Below are 21,939 nucleotides of genomic sequence, written 5' to 3'. Positions count from 1 at the left end.
AATAAAGGTCATTACAGCAATATGATTACCACACAGTTGAATGAATCACTGCTTAAGAGTGTAATGACTGTTCTATATACTGTACCATTATATTGAAATATGGTCGAGAAGTCGTGCATGCTCTTGGATATAAGCATAAAATTACATTAACTGAAAAAAGGCTATAATGGTAAATCTTTAGTTTACCAACCTTTAGCTCATTGATTTATTATATTACTGTATGAGCTACACAAAGACAATCAAGAAGCTGTGGATGTAAATTTCCTCACAGGTTTCTCTTGCCATACTGTTAGACAATGATGTGATCTGATGTGTATAATGCAGTAGCCTGACATCTGAATAACACAACAGTTGCATTCTTTGAAGACCAACAGTAAGTATATTTCCATTTCACTATTAACCTGAAATCGTTCAAAAAAACTACATCATGCATGTCAATTATCACCTAATGTTCAAAATCATGCAAGACTGACTTTCCTTCTTCTTCCTGCCAATGCCCCATGGGAGACGTCAACTATCAGGGACCGTGACGTCCGTGACAATCGTCCAGATGTCTTTGTCGTGTGTCGATGGGGGATGAAGTCCAGAGTGTCCATCCCTAGTGATGTCTGTCATGTGGGATTGTGAAGTTTGTGGGCTGACAAGTGGTGCTTGAATGAAGGGCTGAGCGAGGGGAAAAGAAAAGGTGGACATGGGCATCTTGTTAGTAGCATAACAGGAAGAAGTGGCAGCAGCAACAAAGTTCCATCAAAGAAAATGTAACTGAAGTGAAACTGACTGATTGGAGTAAACTATGGGCACAAGCACGGCATGAATGTAAATATTGGGTCATTACACTGTGGAATTATGAATCAAATATTAAAATCAGCATACTTATGCTGAGTTTGACTTATCTTGGAAATTGGAACTCGGAATTATGATATTTCTGACCTCTAAGCGTTCAAATTACAAAGTTAAAAAAAAACCACAGGCAACCTCACTGTTCGTCTAGCCAAGTAATGTTAGTCATGAGTGATGTATTCACCTTGTTAAAACAGCCTCAAACTGTGTAGATTTATAGATATAACAAGTTAATATAGAAGTATGTTGATTGATCTAAAGCAAATACTAGTATACACAGCATAACTCATTTAAAAATAAAGAAGTGCTACTCTGAAGCCATGTTGGTATGATGTCACACGCTGAACCTGTGGTTGAGGAAACCTTCCTGACATTCTAAGTAGGAAATATGAGTTGAGGGGGTGATTTCTTTGATTTTTCATAATCAGAGGTCAGAAATTCTGAGTTATGAGCTTCAGTCAAATGCAGAATTATTACATAAATAACACCTGTAGGAAATGCCATTGTTGAGACATTTTGTGAACTAAATCAAGGCCCTCCCTTGACCTTAATTTCCATAAATCTACATTACATTCAGAGTAAGTTGCTGCTCTTGAAACGCCCCAATCCTGCTAGCACTCTAAGTATGTGGTGGTTTGCTTAAGCACACAGGACCAATCAAGCCTCTGATTACCTCAATGGGCTAATTAAGGCTCATTAGGCCCTAAGCCCCAACACCTGCATGCCCTCCACAACCTAAACACAGGGCCAGTGCTTCTCTCCTGCTCTGCCTGGCTCACAGAGTCAGCACTGGCCCCAGCCTCATAGCAAAAAGACAAAAACACCCATCTGCTTTTGTTCCCTGCCCTTCACACTCAAGCATAAGAATCTCTTCAATTACACAGAAGACGAAGGACTGGTGGAGTGGCTGGCAAAAATGAATGTGCCACACTAAACAGGCTTTATGAGGGCTGCAGATTGCAGAAAGCCCTGCTGCTGCTTACGCCATCAGCTTGGGGAAACATCACTGACCTGCCACTGACAAACACACTCACAAACTGGTGTACACTATAGTTAGTTAGGACTTGCCACATTTTATGCTCCTTTCACGTAACACATATACTGTATGGGCTATGTACTATCTATGCAAAGATTCAACATTACTCTATTTGGATTTTAGTATATATTTAAATTGTCATTTATCTAAACAAAAGCATATGGCAGTTTAAGCTTAAATATGATTATTTTAAGGCACGACCACACTGCAAATCCACACTCATAAATCTGTTCCCTTCCACACAGCAGTCACTGGCACAGCATCCAGACAGCGTCGATTTTCTAAAAATATATTTTGACAGAGAGAAAGCAAATAGAATATGAAATCTAAACCTCCTGCAATGAGGATAAGCCCCCAAAAAATGTTTATAAAAAATAATCACCGGGACAACACACGCAAGCAGTGTTTACACTGACGCCAATGCCCGCACTGGCCCCTGTCTCTGTCAAACACGCAAGCAGGGGCAACAAAAACAGGAAATATCTTTTGCATATTATTTTAAGTAACTGTTCAAATTTCATTTCAGCATGGTAATCTACAAAACAAATATGTAGCAGCACTTTTTTTTTTTTTTTTTTTAAAAAAAAGGAGACTCTGCTTCAATTTCCCATTGTATGGCGCGACGTGTGTTTATTCTTTGTGTCTGTTTGAATTGATTTGCACAGCTCGGCAGACAGGGGCTGAATGCTGCGACTAAGAATCCATCATCTCATATGATCTGATAGTTCTGCAGTATTAGATTGATTTTTCTCTCTCCTCTCCTCTTGCTTTCTTTCCCTTCCTCCAATTGTTAACAAACAAGGCTTGTTACCTCCCTCAATGTCTCCTGAAAAAGCACAAGAGTCATTGCTGTTTCGAAACGACTGTACCAATGATACTTTTGCTGAGGAAGAGGTCAGATGTTTACTCTTTTTTTTGTACAATGACATAATGGATTAAAAAAAGACACCGGTAAACATAACTGCATGCAATGTAAAACTGTTTTATTCATGCACTTATTAAACATCTCCATGTGTGCTTGTCCTAACAGAGGGAGGCTTATAGTATGCAAACAGGAAATGATGTCTACTGTGTGCAGTTTCACTCAATTGAGTAATCACTAAACTTTCTACTTAACAGAACCCAAATGGCCCTCCTGGAATGACTTCACTTAATACATCTAGCTCGTCTGCATATTCCTACAGGATTTGGTGTGACGAGAGTTTGAACAACTGTGAGAATGGAGATGAGAGGAGGCTTAAGTTTACAGAGAGTCATCCTAAGACTCTCATCACCTCCTTAGCACCAAGGCAAGATCTCCATCTCCCGCTCTCTCTCTCTCTCTTTCTCTCTCTCTCTCTATCTCTCTCTATTTCTTACTGAGCACAAACTTTAAAAACACCTGTCAGGGATTCAGAGCTGATGCTGAGCTGGTAGCCAGACAAACGATCACCTCTTTGGCAGAATTATAGGAAGAGGAAGGAGAAAAGAAGTTTTTTGAAAGCGCTGAGATCCTCTCATCATTTTTCCTTCCAGTGAAGTAAGGCAGCAAACTCTAAATGCAGGTATAAGCCCCATTTCCACATACCTGGGGCTTCTATTTTAAGCCCTCCTTTGCACATGGCGTGTCAGACAAGCCCCAAATCCCTTCTAATACTAGTTACCTATGAAACATAGATCTTACTGTTTGGCTTTTAGCTCAGACAAGTTACTTCCCACTCCCTTTGAAATAAAAAAAAAAATCTGAGTGTTCTGACACCAACTTTACATTCTGAGATTATTAATGCTGGGGATCGGTCTTAACAGTACCTGGATATTTTTTTTTAATACAAGCGATAAGCCAAATTAATACGAATTCACTAGGGCCAGTTTAAATGCTTCTTGTTATCCAAAGCCCTGAGCTCTCACAACTTATCAAGCAGCCACTGATAGCCTTTAAACTACCAAGGTGCAGTCTTTTAATTAAAACTAGTAACAGTCCCTTCGGAGATGAGGAAAGGAAATGGAGAGGGACGGACTGCGTAATTCATCATGTGTGCATTAAACAGAAAGAGGGAAAAGATTTGAGCAACTAAAGCTAATACGCCTTAAAATGTTGTTTGAGAAGCATTTCCAAATGTGCCTGGAGAATAACATTGGATCATTTGGATGACGATGCCCCGTGATATATGGCTTGCACTAAGCTGTGAAATATTATATCCTGTATTTTTTTTTATCAAAGCATATTTTCTGATGTGACCAAGCTTCCTCTTAAAAAGTGACACCAAATTAAAATGGATGTGTACTCTTCTTTTGTGCTATTGAACATAGAGATATATCTTTATAATATCCTCTATATTTTATCGATAATAAAAAGCAGACCCCGCCACATTTCCATTGGAACACTTAGCTAACACAGTGAACAGGCAGCCATGGCAAGCCGAGTAAATCAATCTGAGTTATATTGCTTTAAACTTAATGCAATGTACCAGGCGCCTCCATAGCTATTCTAATGTTCATTTGCATACTGGGGACATAGACACACACTCGCACATGCATAACTACATATCCCTAGACATACACACATCTATAAACACAGAGTCACACTTAAACACACAAACATGAATGCACACACCCAGCATGCACACATCCACACACACACTAAAAGTCTATTGAGTCTTTTTTTTTCCTTGCCAAGGCACTTTTTTCCTAGTCAGAGGATAATACAATTCCTTTTTTCTTATTTCCTTACAATACATCATTCAGTTCTGCCTTTTGCCTGCATGAAATTCATTTTCTAATGGAAATATTTGTTTTGTAAATCAAATATGTATTATGCACAGAATGCAAAGCACAAATTAAATTATGTTAATGAAATGAAAGAGATATGAAATGCATATTTCATGGACAAAACATAACCCCAGCGAACAGCCATTTCTTGATAAAATCTTTAAACACAATCTCATTCGGAGAAAGACATATTGCTAAGGCAGATAGCACCTCATTAAAATGGTCTCCTTTAATATCAGTGCTTAGTATATATAGGATTGTAAATAACCACTGGGGACGAGGAACCAATAATGAAATACTGTCTTTAATAGCTTGCCATTGATGTCAGCATAAAAAGTGTGGTAGAGGAATATTGGAAATTGGGTGCGTGCGCACACACACACACACACACACACACATATAGTCAAAAGCTGTAAATGATTGCAAATTTAAATAGAGCTGACTAAGGCAAAGATGATATAGATATTAGTAATAAGCAGAAAATTATGCTGATCGTACATAATTTGACAGAAAAAACACACACTGTTTTAAATTTTATATTGGTTACACTTAATGAATAATAGATTCAGTGGCTGTTGTTGTGCAGACCATGATGTTAATAAAAGCATAAGGGAAGCCGACCTTTCTGCCCAACTGACTAGCAAATGAACTAGGCTGGCTTTTCAGCAGAAATATGTATATAGCAATAAATATACAAAAGGAAAGACAGACAAGAGAGAGAGAGAGAGAGAGAGAGAGAGAGGGAGGAGGCTGATTTGATGGCAAGAGGAGAGAGGGCAAGAGTACCTGACCTGGCTTATTCTCGCTGATGCTAAATAACTTAATTGTTCCATAATATGCAATTACCAGCTGCTCCAAATAAAGTATGGATTTAAACCCAAATAATATCCAGCTGAGGTCTAGGTTTTTTTTTCTCTCCACTTCCTGTGAAAATGACTGACACCATGTGGGTACTAGTGCACTACATACATAACTTACCGTAGAATAAGTCATTTTGTCATCTTGGTGTATGACCATAAAAATAGGTGATTTAGTGAATGCCAGTGTTAAATAAATCAGAAAACCCTTCAGGTAGTTTAAGCTCAAAAATATAAGAGCAGGAAATATAGCCATGCTGTGGTCACTAGGGTCTTTCAAAATCACATAATGGCAGTTGTACCTCAAGGTTCAATGCTAAATTCTATTAAATGCACATCTCTAGATAGTTAGTACTTTTCTTTAAGAAAATCTTGATTAAATACTGGAACCTGAGTATTAGTATGGCCATATATCATATCCAACATATTTTTAATCTTTGCAGTGATGAGGGCATGAGGGAAAAAGCTTTCAATGTCATTCTAAAGGATTTATCCAGTACAAATAATCTGATTAACAGATTTTAATTGTGTTTTCAATAATTGTCATTCTGCATCTCTTTAGCCAGGGGGGCAGGGAGGCTTGTGGGGAGCCGAGAGACAGATTGAGGGAACAATATGAGTGTTAGTATGTGTGCATGAGAGAGAGAGAGAGAGAGCAGCTGCTTAAATGACTGTTTTGAAGCAAAGGTCCAAATGACTAGAAGAAAGAAAACCTGAAGAAAAAGGTCACCACATAATCTCATCACCTTAGCTTCACATTACACACCTAATTTCACCCTCCTAGTCTCCTCTGCTCATGCTGGCAGGATCCTTCATGCCAACACGCCTCACTGGAGCAGGCATGTCCAGGAGACAGGTCAGAGCATGCATCTGGAAACATCATGGCTGCAGTCTGGACAACAACGATCAATGGCGTTATTAGGCTCCAGATCCATCTCACAATAGCATTAGGCATATTGCTATTCAATGCAGACGTCTGACATGAGCCACTGCCTTAAAAAAAAAAAAAAAAAACATATCCTTTTTGATGCAAATCAAATTGTCTTGGATATTGTGTACAGAGTCAAATGCAGGTCCACAAAACATATAGATGTAGGTCAATGGGAAGGTCATACTTTTTACAGTGACACTGTATTCCACTAAACGTTGCATTACAAAGCTTTGCATACATAAGATATGCAACTTAATGTTGGTCATTGTTGCTGATAATATTCTTTGCAAAGGAATATTTTACTTCCAATCGCAATGGACTAATATACTGACAAAACCTATACAATGGGCTGAGATTTACAATAACATTTAAGAAAAAAAGTCTTCAGAGTCGTCTGAGCTATGAGATCAGTGACTGTTATGTAATTTGCTTGGATTACATTAGGATGGCTTTATGGATATCCTGATTGGGAGAAAGGACAGAAATAACATACTAGGCTGTTGTGCACTAATGCTGCTTACTATCTGTGTTTGGTCTGTGCACTTGAGCTATTTGTAGCATTTACAAAGACTATGAACAAAAGAAATGAAGCCAGCTGTCAATCTGGAAACACTTCTATGAGTTACACTACATTCTAGTTAAGTTCTTTAACAAGTGGCCAGATGTAGTCTTTCATTAACAAAGTAAATTTATTACACACAACGGCATATATGATTAATACTTAAAGTAACTGTGGAGATCACTCATTGCACATCCTTTTATACAGTATCTGCATATTGTATATATATTTGTATGTATTTATCTTGTGCACTGCATACCGTTTAGACAACTTGTATCTTTGTACACCCTTACTTGGCAAATAAACAATTCTGATTTCCTTAATCTGAATCCGATTCTGTGTGGATCCTGAAGACTGGGGATGAGAAATCACAGGGTTTACAAACCGTGCAAAGCAACAGATGAGCTTCATTCAGTAATCATATTCACTGGTACTTTATCACCTACAGTATTTGGTGGCTGAGTGTATGTTTGTATATACTACAGATGTGTAATAGCATATGGCTACATGATACCTACATAAGCCATTCCCGATAACTCACATAAACCTACATAAACATTTACATAAAGGCTTAAATTCCAATTACGAGTTGCACGACTACTACTAGTTGACTAGTGATTTTATTTAATTTTTCAAGTAATTAAAGCAAAACTATTTCAGGATTTTTAGTCTTTTTTTTTTATCTGTACAGCAAAGAACACATCAAACTGCACTCAATTAACAGCCATACACAGACTACTAAGTTAAATTTCCAGCTTCAATGCTTTTTTTGGCTACACTGTTAAAGACGAAAGTGAGTCAATTGGTGTAAAACGTGCACAATAATAAATCTGTGTATCATTTTACATTTGAGGAGGTAAATAACACTCATGTGGGTGAGCTGGTGGTTCAGCTTCAGTGGTTGTGTCTGAAACTGAGAGCATGCAATGCAGCAGAAGTTCCTTATAGCTTATTGATGGATGGAGGTGCAATGTCTAAAGCAGTGCCTCGGTGGTTTTTCCACCATTTTCAACTCCAGCCTCAGTCGCATCTGAAAACGAGTCTGGATTGGCCTCTTTGAGCCACTCAGCTAGTTTAAAGTCACTGATCTGACTTTAAACTATCTGAGTGGGATTAGATAGTAAAGTGGAACATGCAATGCAAGGCTCTGAAAGTGAACATTTATCCAGCTTTTACTACCTGACGCAATTTCCTTACCATCTGTCTTGCTGTTTTTTTCCACCACAACTGACTAGTTGATAACCCCACAGGGGTGACTAGTGCATGTTGACTACTGTCATTTACAACAGTTATCAGACACCTTTATGCAGAACAAACTGGACCGTTTCAGTAATATTCGGTTTCCCCTTCTCCACTATCTTGATAGTGTAGGTTGAGCAGTTGTGTGGAATTGACTGCCCCATTAATGTGACATGTGAAGGTTTTGATCCAGACAATCATTAAACTGTAACAACTCAGTGAAAACTATTGTCTCTGTGCCTAAAGGTAGCGATGAAGCAATAGTATCATGACATATCCACATTTATTTTAATTACTGTGCCTTCACAGTGATTCACCTACACCAGCTTAACTAACCTATGTGTGGTATTGTTGGATGCATTGTGACCCTGACCAATATAAAATGGTTATAGATTATGAATGCATGAACGTATCAATGTCATAGAAACAGTTTTGTTTAAGCAGCGATATTGCCAGCCCTCCAAAGTGGCTTTTCAATATGTGATGTTCATCATCAGTCAAAATCAGTGTAATGATGAATACTGATAAGTATAAACAAATTTGGGCTCATCACATTAAACCCTTGGAAAAACAACTGTTTGGTTACGATGTACTTGAAGCATGATAACAACCCCAAACACAGGTTCAGTTGTGCATTCTAGAAGAAAACAAACAATTTTTATTCTCCACTGGAAAGTATACACTCCCTTCACTGTTCCATTGCATTAAACTTTCTACTCCCTCTCACTCTTCTCAGCAAAGGGCTTTTTTTGAGATGACTGGACATGTGTGAGACAGAGGAGTTGAAAATAGCATAATGCCACCATAATCCCGCCTTGCAAGCTAAATATGGAACTTGAAGAATAAGATGTTAAAGTTAAAATGGGATCGAGGGTAGGCAATTAACACCGCTCTTCAACTCTCCTTTAAAGTGTGGAAAAGAGGGGAGAAAACAGTATAGGGGAGCAATAGTAAATTTGATGATAGAAGGAGGTGACCTTGTTAGGTAATTAACATTTTCTTCCAAGTTTAATTAGAAAAGTTACATCAGTCCTAAATAAGCATAAAAGGAAGAGGGCAATCAAAAAAAAGAAAAGGCAAAATGCCTCTGTCTGAAGGCAAAAATCTTTTGTAATTGTATGAAAGCATTAAAATCCACCTGTTCATAAGTAAATTGCCTCGTTCACTGAAACTCCTCAGGGACCGAGCGCTTTTCAAAATAACGTCAAGTGTTAAAGTAGCTATTTATGTGCTTACACAGGGAGCAAAAAAAAGGGCAAATTATTTTTCCATGTCTCAGCCTCTGTTAAGCCTCAAAACAATGCTTCAAAAACTTTTCTTATTTGGAACTGCATGTCTCTGTTGGCCCTTTCTTTCCCTGCCAATCCCTGCTTTAACCTCCTTCTGTGCCAAAGTTAACTTCCTTCAGCTTGTAATCACTGCAAAAAAAGCTGCGTTTCTTTAAATCCCAGTGTCGTCATTTGCATCTGGAACAAACCTAAAAGCGGGTTATTGTCAAGAGCTGACTGACAGCTGGATGTTGGTCTGTTCATCTGAACTGTACACATACTGGACATTTTCATACAATGTACTCGTTTTAAAATGTAAACAATATAAAAACTCACACAGCAAATGAGTGATAATCAGTGTTGGCTCACATGCCGTGGAAGGCCAGCCAGAAAACATATACAATCTCAGCCACATATATCAGGCTATGACATGTACCTGAACTTAATGCTTTTGTCTCAAAGCTTCTGCACAAGTATTAGATAATGTGTGGTTGCAAATTTCCTCAATGCAGCTTATTACAGTTGGGCCACTTTTGGGCCATTATATACTTGATATTGATTTAAATAACCTTTGTGTCCCTAAATTCAATGATAATTCTTTGCTAGCTGGAATTCTATTTAAATTTTGGAATATATAAAAGGGATTTCATATTCACTAGGCATACAATTACAAATAGTTCATTTTTGACATAAAAAGGCTAAAAACTCATAGTCATCTTTGCTTTCCACTGGAAACATTGTGCATTTATTACAGGTGGGTTTTTAAGTGAGGTTTTCATAGGGCCAATTTTCTCACTTAGTTTTACATCATAAATCTTTACACAATCCACAGTGAAACTCCATCAGATTGTAGACTTTGTATCAGATCAAATCAGATTTTGCAGAAATTCAGATTGCTGAAATCAAGACTAATGCATGGCAGACATGATAATGATGATTGATGATGAACCCTGGTGATAGACAGGGGCCACACCTACAATAATGTTCAAGGTCACTCCTGTCTACCCATAATTCCACCTCTAACATCTGACCCCACAGATGTAAACCCCTGAATCACCTCTGATATACAACTCTTCATATCACACATCAGATGAGGCCGGGAAGGTTGAGAAGTTCTCTGAAAGTAAAGGTGTACAGGCTCAGGAAGTATTCTCGACATTTCTCAAGAGTATTTATTCATTGTGATGTTGCTGTAAATATCTTGTGTTGTTGCAACAAAGAGGTCACATAGGAAAGAAAGAAACTTAAGAAGCAAAGGCTCCCGATTGGCACAACAGAAAAGGGGATCACAGGTCAAGACCTGACAGCAAACTTGGCCTTGCTCTCTGGGTGAGAGGGATCTAATACTCTCTCTCCCCATCAATCACAGTGACATTAGTCAATCGTGGGCACCTGTGAGCTCATGTACGCAGAAGAGGGCAGATAGTGCTTTCCTCCAAGTGTGTTTGAACAAAAAGCAAACAAACACAGCCAGTCTGTCAAATAACCAAATCAGAGCAATGGTAAACATGCCTCTGTCATGCCAGCATTTGTCCCTCATACCGTGGAGCATGCAGCAGGTACCAGGATATTGAAGGGGTCTGTAATTGTCTACAAGTGATGCTCTAATAGCATGCAAGTAACCTTCAGACCTCTCAAGAGGGCCCTTTCTTTAGTTGTCAAAAAAAAAGAAAAAGGAAAGAAAAAATACACTAAAAGAGTGTGAATGAGAGACACTAAGAAGACAGGAAAGACGAGGACAAATGAAAAAAAAACAGAGGCTGTCGATGAAAAGAGGGGGAGAGAACAAAACCACTCCACCTTGCACAAGCCCGGGTCCGATTGGCGCCACTTCATCCAGCGGGCAATTATATCGACTAATTAGAGTTGGACAATTTCTTGTTTGAAGTATAAAGAAATGACAATAGAGGGCATGTGAAAAGCTATAATTCAGAGTGAAACAGCGTTAAAAATCCAGGCTAATCCCACACTAGCATGTGCTTCTATGATAACATACAGCTCAGGCTGTCCTCGATTCTTTCTCTCGCTTTTTTGCCCCTTTTTTATTTTATACCATCTGGCCCTCTCATCTCCTACATAAAAAAAGAAAACTAATTCATGTTCCGAGTCATCCGCATGATGAATAGTGTAGGTCCAGGTGCTATGAGTGTGAAAAAGGAGAGAGAGACAGAGAGAGAGAGACAGAGAGAGAGAGAGAGAGAGAGAGAGAGAATAATATATGTATATCATCACCCATTGTAAACAAGCTGCTTTTAAACTCTGGTTTGTGATTAATGCAGGGGCTTATTCAACAATTCTTCCCTCCTGTTCAGTGTTAATAATTAGAGATTTAATTCGTTATTCAAAACTGCCTGTGATGCAAAAAAACTGACAAAAAATGGTGCAAGATGAAGGGGAGGGTCAGGAAATGATGGAAGGAGGAAGGGAGAAAAGGAGAGAAAGAATTGCAGCTTCTTCTTTTTTTGTATCATATGAAGGTCACAATGTGATGTGATTGTTTGCCTCAGTGGCAGTGAATTATGTCACCAGACAAGCTTTTAACCCATGTTGCCTTTAGTCTCACACACACACACACACACAGACACACACACATACACAGCTCTCTCTCTCTCTCACCCTCTCTCTCTTTAAACAGTTTTCTATTGAAGAGGATTCAATCACCATAATGAATCTGAGGCCAGGCGGCAATCTTCGCCACAGAAAGAAATTCTAAAAGGTTATAGAATTTGTAAAATGAACAGCTCGGAGACAGTAAATGGCAGTGTGAGTGTGTGTGCGCATGTAGGCATGTGTGTGTGGATATATGTGTGTATGAGGAGGGGGAATCAATTATCCCAGGACACGAGGAAGTCATAATATTTAGTGCACATCATTCACTGCGCTCAGGTAGGCTCACAGACTCCAGCAGTTACCAAGGAGGCACTGTTTATTTTTAGGAAAAGTGTGCATGTTTTTGTGTGTGTGTGTGTGTGTGTGTGTGTGCCACACCCGGCAGGCAGAGAGAGGCTGGCACTGAGGCGTGTGAGGGAGGCGCCCCTGACTGAGTCTCATAATCATATGCTAGATTAGGTTAAGTGGTGCACAAACGCGTCAGTAATGCAGCCTACTATCTCCCAGGGAAACTGATTCACTCCTCCCCCCAACTCTATCAGCCATGAGACACATACACACACACACACACGCTCACATATGGAATTAATCGATACGTCGGTCAGTCTCTTCTCTGACATGTTCACATCAGACCTGGTCATGTGTGAAATCCCTCTGTGTTACAGTATCCTACACACACAGTGTTGATTGATTTTTTGGATCGTCATGTCATGTCAAATCGTTCCACCTTTAACCAAAAGCAGTGTCTCCATGAGCAGCATCTCCATGAAAACTACCCACAATCCCCTGCACAACGGCGTGTACCGATGCATCCATACCAAGCCAACATAATGCCAATGCTGCCTAATTTACCATCACCATCAGGGTCCCACAGACCATTTTTCACTACTTATTTTTCATTACTTATTTACATGACAGCTGTTGCTCATTGAAGATCATCATAGAATCTGCCTACATTCTTAAAATTAATCACTTAAACTTCTCACAGCCATCCAGATTAACATTCCTTACTCCCTTAATTACGTATCACTCCTATGAGTTTGACTGTAGATACTAAATAATTCATACTAATTACTGAATAATATGCTTTAAGATGAATAACTGTGTAATAAGCCAGGACTTCAAGGGTTAAAATCAACAATACAACTCCTAACGAGCCGTTACTGACTGTCTGAAACTGAGACACACTATTATTATCAGACGTTTTATTCTTAAAAATTAATTAATCTCACAGTTCGTTTAAAAGGAGGTTTAGATCATTAAAATACACCAAACAATCAAGGACAATAATATTTCAGATACGAAGGACTATATGAAACAATATGAGAAAATGTTTCAAAAATTCAAAAATTACTAAAAATCCAAAAATCACTAAAAATCACTAACAGCTATTATACTGATAAAATATACTAAATAGATTTACAGTAGGTAGACTAACTGATGGATTTCAGGATCTGGATAATGAATGTCATTTCTATATGTTAACATATATTACTATATGTATTTATTTTCTCTCTGATTATAGGGAAATTCAAAATGTCTTAACACCAAAGTTTTTTTTCCAGAATCCCACTTATACTTCCACATTTTCCAGGTCAACAGCAAACATCTGACCCTGCAATCAGTTTATTTTCTAATTAGTATCAGACACCCTGAGTGACCCAACTAAGGGACAGACACCTCACCTGGCCTCCCTTTCCCCCCCGTAATGAACTCTTAAAAGCAGTGCCATGTGTGTGGAGCACCCGCGGAGCCCGTAGCTCATCAGTTCCAGTCCTGAAAAGGTTCCTGGATGAATGAGTGCGAGGAATCAAAGGGAGATTACACGTCGGACCATGTATCATCCTCGATATATTGAACGGCGCCTTTGTGCAGATAGAGCGCTTATAAAAAGTGGTATTGTGCTTCGCTGAAAGACCGTGTGGGCTCTCTGCATGACTAATCTGTCTCCTCGCATTATTTTATTCAATCTTCGCCGACTTTATGCCTTTGACATTTTTTGCTACACTCAGTAAGTTTGAGTTGAATGGACAATTTTAAAGATTTTTAAAGGCATTCCGCGGCGTAAGGAGAACAAAAAAAGAGGCCTTTTGTTTCAATGCATAATTTATTACTAAAAATGGTCTTTTGACTAATTCCAGCAGGCAGGGTGAGATTTTGAACACGACCATTTTTCCACTCCATATTGAAAGGCGTGTTGGATTTGTGGAAGAGAAACATTTGATAATGCCTGGAAGAGGGCTGTCTCCCCTCCCGCCCCCCCACCCCGCCCCCCACCCATTTCATCTTTTACACACACACTCTTAAATTCCAAATGAATTACACTTGGCCTCTGTTATGAATGTAGCAGTATACGTATGCTAAGAAAACTGCATTTGCATGTATGTGCTGTATATACACACACTCATAGATGTTATGACACATCCAAAATCCCTGATAAAGTAAAAGTACAATTAGTAAATGACAGAAAATCAGCAGGTACACTGCGAATGATGCAATGACACACACAGATACACAGCACTCAGCAGCACCTTGCAAAAATATGATTCTCCAACAGCATGATGAGGTCACTGGCATTAAGAGATTAGCTTTAATCCATAAGCAATCATCATTTGAATATGTGATTATTAATCTGTCCTGTTAAATTGATTATGGTAGTGCCATGGGACAGGTGAGGTCAGAAACAGCACCTGGCCACATATGGAGAAGCGTAAGCTGTCTCATTCACACACACACACACACACACACACACACACACACACAGACACACACACCTGTTCACACCATCTTCCCAATCATTACAGCCTATCAAATATGTAGACTCATCTCTCTCTCTCTCTCTCTCTCTCTCATCCAGGTGGGAGCTCCCTGTAGGCCTCAGGGTACAGCATACCTGGAGCCACAGCATATCAACAAAGCACATAGTTATGGTGTTATTTTACTGCCAAACATGTTAAAAACTATACTTTAACATGCGCGAGATTCCTTGTACTCATACGCGTTTCTTGTGCACACATGCACTGCAGTTTGAACTTGTATGTACAGTAGATACACTTTCCAATTGACTCTTTCCGCATTTTGAAAGTGGTAGGGGCATCTGAAGAGAAGCCCCTCCCTATTTAATGTTATATCAGTAAGACCTGGAAGTAAAAAGCAAGACCAAGCTGCTCTCTTTTTAAAAAGAGAAGTCAGTGTTACAGAATTCCTCGACATGTAACTTTTCAACTGATTTACCCACAAACGTTGAATAAAACATGTATTATGTTAGAAAAGTAGTCTTAGTGCACTGATGAATCTTGTATGCAGCTCTGCGTGAAGCATTGGTCTACATATCATAGCGACATCCAGGTGCTGTTTACTACATTCCCCAGCAGTGATGATTACAGGTGTACTGTCCCAGTTCCTCTATGTAAAGATTGTTGTATCAAAAACGCTGAGCATATTAGCTAGTTAACTAATAGACTTGCCTACCATTAAGCTGCCACATTTAAGCACTGTAAAAACATTTAACAAATAGCTAATTTCCTAATTCAGGACCACATTAGGTTTTCTGCGTTGTTAATATCTGCCACTTTAATGTGAAGTTGAACAGAAATGTAGCATCTGATCGGACTAGCAATTATGCAAGTGGGAACTTTTAGACAGTAAAATGTTAAACTTCAAATATAATATATATATAAATAAGTACCAGATTAACACAAGTTACTCAAGTTAGCCAATGAGTTTTTCAGTGCAAGTTTGTTAAAATAGCTAGGACAACTTTATATTTTAGGGAAGTCAAAAACTGAAAGTTAGTGTTGAACCAGAAATTCATTCATTCATTTGTTTATTCATCTTCACTAACCACTTTATTCTGGTCAGGATCATGGTGGATCTGGAGCCTATCCCAGAAACACAGGGCACAGAGCAGGTATTTACTGTGGATGGCACTCCAGTTCATCACATGGCATCACACACACATATACACACACACACACACACACACACTCACTCACTCACACACTTACATGATCATTCACATGCATGGTCCAGACAATAACTCTGCTCAGACAGTAATCTGATTTCAGAATCAAACTCAGCACCCTGGAGCTGTGAAGCAGCAATGACCCAGTCAGAAGTTTATAGCACAGTGTGGATGAATTCTTGAATCAGAAGGTGTGCATTAATTTTCTATAACAGCATCTCTGACAGTAGTTCCAACTAACATAAATGATTATATTAGAATAAATAATTATATTCAAAAAATATATTAATGTGGTCATTCATTCACAGTAACTTATATACTGAACACTCCATATCACTTATGGCTAACAATAAATGGATTAAAAACATGTACAATATTTAGATGTATAGCCAAAATATAGCCAGGTCATTCTGATCTCTGATTTTCTGATTTTTGTGGATATTTTTCCTTTGTCAAAAAGAAAAAGAAGAAAGAAAAAAAAGCTACTCACTCTAAAATGCCTGATATGTGTCTTTGCATTCGCAAACCACTCTTACCTCAAAGCAAAGCTTTTTTTTTTTGCATAATCTATATCTCCACTTCACACATGGTGAGACTGATGGCCTATCCATGTGCACCTTTGTGAATGTGTGTGCGTATGTGTGTAAGCGGCAGGTGGAGCTCTGAACTGATGAGTTTGTCACACCTGATTATGTCACGCCAGAGCTAGCTTTCTGACAGGAGCAGTAAAGGAGCCATAAACTTCTGTAGATACACACATTCACACACGCACACACACACACACACACACACACAGGTGAAACTCATTGAAAAATTCTGGGTTTTCCCTACAAAGTGGAAAAGCTCAGGCCAGGCTGTGCATGGCCAGCACTCTGCTTCAGGATTTGAGGGATGAACAGGGGCTGTTTAAACGACATAAGCGGCGCAGAGAAGCTAATCGCCCTGTGATCTCTTAAACACGCTTTGCTATGTTCAACGGCAGCTTGAGAACTCATTTAAGGCCTCGGAGGACCACAGGAGGAGGGAAGACATGCAGAAATTAGCCTGTCGCTAAACTGCTAAAGTCAGGCTAATGCACTGATTTATTCAGAGGAGACAAAAGAGCAGTGAATGGTTTTAAGAGATTCATATCAACAACAAAGTCTCTTGCAGGGAGCTCTGTGTGCGTGTGTGTGTGTGTGTGTGTGTGTGAGAGAGAGAGAGAGAGAGAGAGAGAGAGAAAGGGTTAGTATATATTGTGTGTGTGAACTTTTTGTGCATATAATACATGTATTCTAGTTGAAGATGCGAATGTAAAAAGTGTGCAAAATGTGAACAGTCTTAAAGACAAATGAGCTTTATACATAAGCAGTTGTGTTTTTTTTAATTGATCCAAACACCCACCAGTATTTTAAGCACTCCTTCTCATTGCCTGTTCCTCAACTAGACTTCCTACCCACCTACATATCCAAACACCCACACACAATCCATCTAAATACACACACACAAACTTTTCTTCAATCAGCCCTCAATGCTCCCATCCACTCCCAGGCCTCTCCTCAACATTAGGATTATTATTAGGATTATTATTATTATTATTTTGGAAAAGCAGCGCTGAGAGCGCAGTGTGTCGGGGCCCCGTAAACAAATCTATTATTGGTGATGAATTGCATAATAACACCAGCATAATGCATTTTCTCGCGCTGCAGTGTTTTGAGGTGCTGAACTGGAAAAAGTCCTCCGTCTGTAAAATTTGAATAAACACGAGCAGAAGACAGGAGAATATCATCGGCTCCAGTTGGGTTTGTTGTGGCAGAAAAGACGGGATGGTGCCGCTTGTTAATGAAACACTTCCACTGATTCATCAGTCTTTCTTTCCAGCCATTTCTGTAATGTCTCAGACAGAAACATTTTCAGTCAGAGCTCTGGACTAGAACATAGCACCAACGGCGCTGTGGTTTCAGAGTAATCAAGAACCACGGATTAGAACGCACAACAATCTTAAAGTGGTGTGACTGAAAGCCATGAGCTCAAATACAGACTAGGGCATTAAATATAATCAGCCATCAGTCATCTCTGTATTGTCCCACTATTTCTCACCAATAGATGATTTGTATTTCTTCTGCAATAGCTTAGTGTTTGAGATTTTATGGGCCACAACCCAAGCTTGGCACTTCAAGGACATCACACTTCTCCTTTGATCACAATTCTTCTTTCTATGGACACTCCCTCTCTCTCAAAGTGTATATACTCAGAATCTATATAACAGTCCATCATCTTCACATCATATTATACTATAAACAAATTCATCAGTCAATTATGTTTCAGCAGCACAATGCATAAAATTATGCAGATACAGGACAAGAGCTTCAGTTAATGTTAAACATCAAACATTAGAATGGGTAAAAATGTGATCTCTGTGACTTATGTGATGGTGCTTGGAGTATTTCCGAAACTCCTGATCTCCTGGGATTTTCACACAATAGTCTACAGAGTTTAAACAGAATGATGTATCCTGTGTGCATCAGTTATGTGCTCAGAAACGCACATAACTGAGAGGAGAATGACCAGACTGGTTCGAGCTGACAGGAAGGCTTCGGTAACTTAAAAAAAATATGCTTTACAACCGTGGTGAGCAGAAAAGCATCTCAGAACGAACAACACGTCAAACCTTGAGGTAGATGAGAGACAGGAAGGCTACGGTAACTTAAAAAAAATACTCTTTACAACCGTGGTGAGCAGAAAAGCATCTCAGAATGCACAACACGTCAAACACTGAGGTAGATGAGAGACAAGAAGGCTACGGTAACTTAAAAAAACACTCTTTACAACCGTGGTGAGCAGAAAAGAATCTCAGAATGCACAACACGTTAAACCTTGAGGTAGATAAGAGACAAGAAGGCTACGGTAACTTAAAAAAACACTCTTTACAACCGTGGTGAGCAGAAAAGAATCTCAGAATGCACAACACGTTAAACCTTGAGGTAGATAAGAGACAGTTCTACATCAGGTTCCACTCTTGTCAGCCAAGAACAGGAATCTGAGACTACAGTGGGCACAGGCTCTCGGAACAGGACAATTGATTGAATTGAGTTTTCTGTCAGTAATATACTCTGATATCTCTACTTTAAGATAACGTAAACATATTTTACCAAAAAGACATAGAAATATTTTTATTTAGGCCACTTTCTAACCTTGCCTTGGCGTCTGACTGCAAAAGTCATATCATGTAATGACACTGTTTAAAAAAACACAGAAGTAAAAGCAGTCAGTCTGCCTAAAGATATCTTGCGAGCTAAGTGTGATTTTCTCACATTTTGATTCTTTAAGTATGTGTTATAGTGAAATAGACATAAATGGAAGTGTAAATACGTGACGCACCTCTGCCGTCTTAAGTGTCTCGCTGGTGTTTTGATGACACATCGGTCCAAAATGCCAAATAGTACACCATGAGTGTTTGTACAGTACTACACTTTTTCTGTGATATAAAATTTATGCATGATTTAAAAAATAATGTGAAAGTAAAGTAAGCCATAAATGACATGAATTTATTCAACTCCCTTTTCCTATATCAAGGAAACAAAAGTGTCACTGAGCCAAAAAAGTTTAGAAGTCATGTGCTTCAACAGGCTTAGACAAAAAAACAATTAGAATGTGGCACCTTCAACATTTCAGTGTGGGTTGTTTTTTGTTGCCTTTAATATTAAGACACAATGCCAGTTTCACAGATGTTCCTTCACTATCACAGCTACAAAAATTGACCAAAACGTGTTTGTAAAGAAATTAACAGTGAACTTTACATTTATTTCAAAATGAGATTAATAAATGTGGACTTTTCTCATGTAGCTAGCTCTAGGAATCTCTTCAGCAGGTCCATTTTTTTCGTCCGCACTTTTTGTAGAGTATCTGTAACTTCCATGTATGAATTCTAGTTTTCACTTTTGATATGAACACATTTGTGAAAAATCAACTTTGCACGCCTTAAATAAAGTTAATTATGCCACTGTTTTCAGTCATTACACACCATAATTAGGCACATACAAATAAATTAGAGCAAGTCAACAGGGATGGAAACTTTTGAGCTTGCTGAAAAGGATAACTGCTGACGTAGACTCCATTGCTGTCATATTTAGGTCAGGTTGTAACAGTTTTTTTTTTCTTAACAGAAAAATGAACATGAAATCCTGTTTTGTATTTAAACTTTACAAAAGAGGAACACTATTTTTTTCCACCCAAAAACCAAGGGAGAGGTGAACAAATCATTAGCCAGCTTTTAATTTGTAACTGCTCCTATTTACTTTCAAAAGCAATTTTTAATTTGATATGCACATTTAAATATAATGTTTTCCAGCCCATCGATAGAATTACCAGTGGCTTGATTTGCGTCACTACTCATTTCTGAAGCCCTGCGGCACTACACACATCGATGGAGGGCATGATCTAAATGTCAGTAAAACTATTTTTACTAGATGGATTAATTTGTTTTCACAAATGACAGACATTCTTAATAATTATACACACATGCTTAATAATTACCGATGTGTAAATGAAGCACATATAGAAAATGAAGTACATATACAGCACAGCCACCCTGCAGTTAAATAACTTACAACATGTCAAGCAAAAATGTAGATAATAACATGGCTTAAATACCTAAGAACACCACGGCTCACAGCCAAAAACAAAAAAAAAAAAAAATCATGTCCTGCTGCTTATTTTTTGGGGGTTTGTTAATGGCACAAATGTGACATGCTACATCAGAGACATTATGTGTAGAGAATAAAGCCAATGCTTGCAAGGACAGTTCAAGAACTCGCTCATTTTCCTTAATGAATATTATTTCCCTTAACTAGCTTGTTAATATTTTTAAGTAAATTATGCTAGCTATCAATGTTTAGTCCAGTTAATTAAAATTTGTAAAGTATTTTTATTATTTTTTTATTTGTTCTGACAGCCCATGTGTATATGCAGGGGGTTGACAAATGATAAATCTACTAGCTGTCCAGTCCCATGTTTTGGTTGCCCAGTAACTGATTGATTAAAAAGTGGTAGCTTCCATATGGCCAGCTAATTATGTAGATATATACGTCCATTAATACAGACTACAGGAAACGAGTGAGTATATGAAATCCTGGGAGGGTAGAACTGTGTATCCATAATCCATATACTAGCCATAATCCTTAGACTCTTGTCTGATTATATCTTTAATGCACCACATCGTGTTTGCAACCTCAACAAAAAGCCGACTGGTCGCCGGTTTTTGGCTGTGAGCTGTGGTGTTCTCGCTGCGTCTCACAAGTAAAAATATTATTCAGATCTGTTTAGTGTCTCCATTCTCTCCTGATACGTTTAACTGCAAGGTGATGTATTACTCCTTGTGTCGCAAGGAGTAATACGTCACCTTGCAGTTAAACACAAATGATAGACCATCCATATCAAATGAAAACTTTTGTTTTGCAAATCTCAATAGGAAGTAGGGTTTATTTCTCTGGTTGGTGAACCCACTTGTCCATTGGGCAACCACAGATTAAAAAAATAACTGCAGTGCAACAGAAAAGCATTTGCCCTACTGTCGGGAGATCACAAGTTCAAATTCTGATGATGTCACGGTCATCCATGGACTGGGGTCTAGAGACCAAAATGTCACTGTGAGTGGCATTAGCCAGTTGCAGGCATCGGTGAGCTCGTGTATGCAAAAGAGGGCAGACAGCACTTTCGCATGATAGTGAATGTAGAGCACCTGCTGAGGTTGGCTAACTGCACATATCTTGGAGGAAGCACATGTTAGCCTTCACCCTCCCTGGTTATTAGCTGCTGTATGATAGGGGCGAACTGGCTAGTGGCTGGGAGAAAAAGAGGACGAATCCAAAGAAAAAAAATAATAGCCCAGACACTAAATCGTCTTGTG

The 21,939-nt window shown here is 38.7% G+C and overlaps 1 long non-coding RNA gene across 2 annotated transcripts in view; it reads right to left on the bottom strand.

Annotated features, from left to right (window-relative positions):
* Positions 1 to 108: 108 nt before the first annotated feature.
* The window catches only part of LOC113540992 (uncharacterized), a 68,993-nt gene continuing 47,162 nt past the window's right edge, over positions 109 to 21,939 (bottom strand). For both annotated transcript variants that reach the window (XR_003404137.2, XR_004577210.1), the window contains exon 4: positions 109 to 663. This is a non-coding gene — a long non-coding RNA (uncharacterized LOC113540992). The remainder of the gene's footprint in view (positions 664 to 21,939) is intronic.

This window comes from Pangasianodon hypophthalmus, chromosome 25 (assembly GCF_027358585.1).
Source record: "Pangasianodon hypophthalmus isolate fPanHyp1 chromosome 25, fPanHyp1.pri, whole genome shotgun sequence".
Lineage (NCBI taxonomy): Eukaryota > Metazoa > Chordata > Actinopteri > Siluriformes > Pangasiidae > Pangasianodon > Pangasianodon hypophthalmus.
This window is presented reverse-complemented; position numbering and strand designations above follow the sequence as displayed.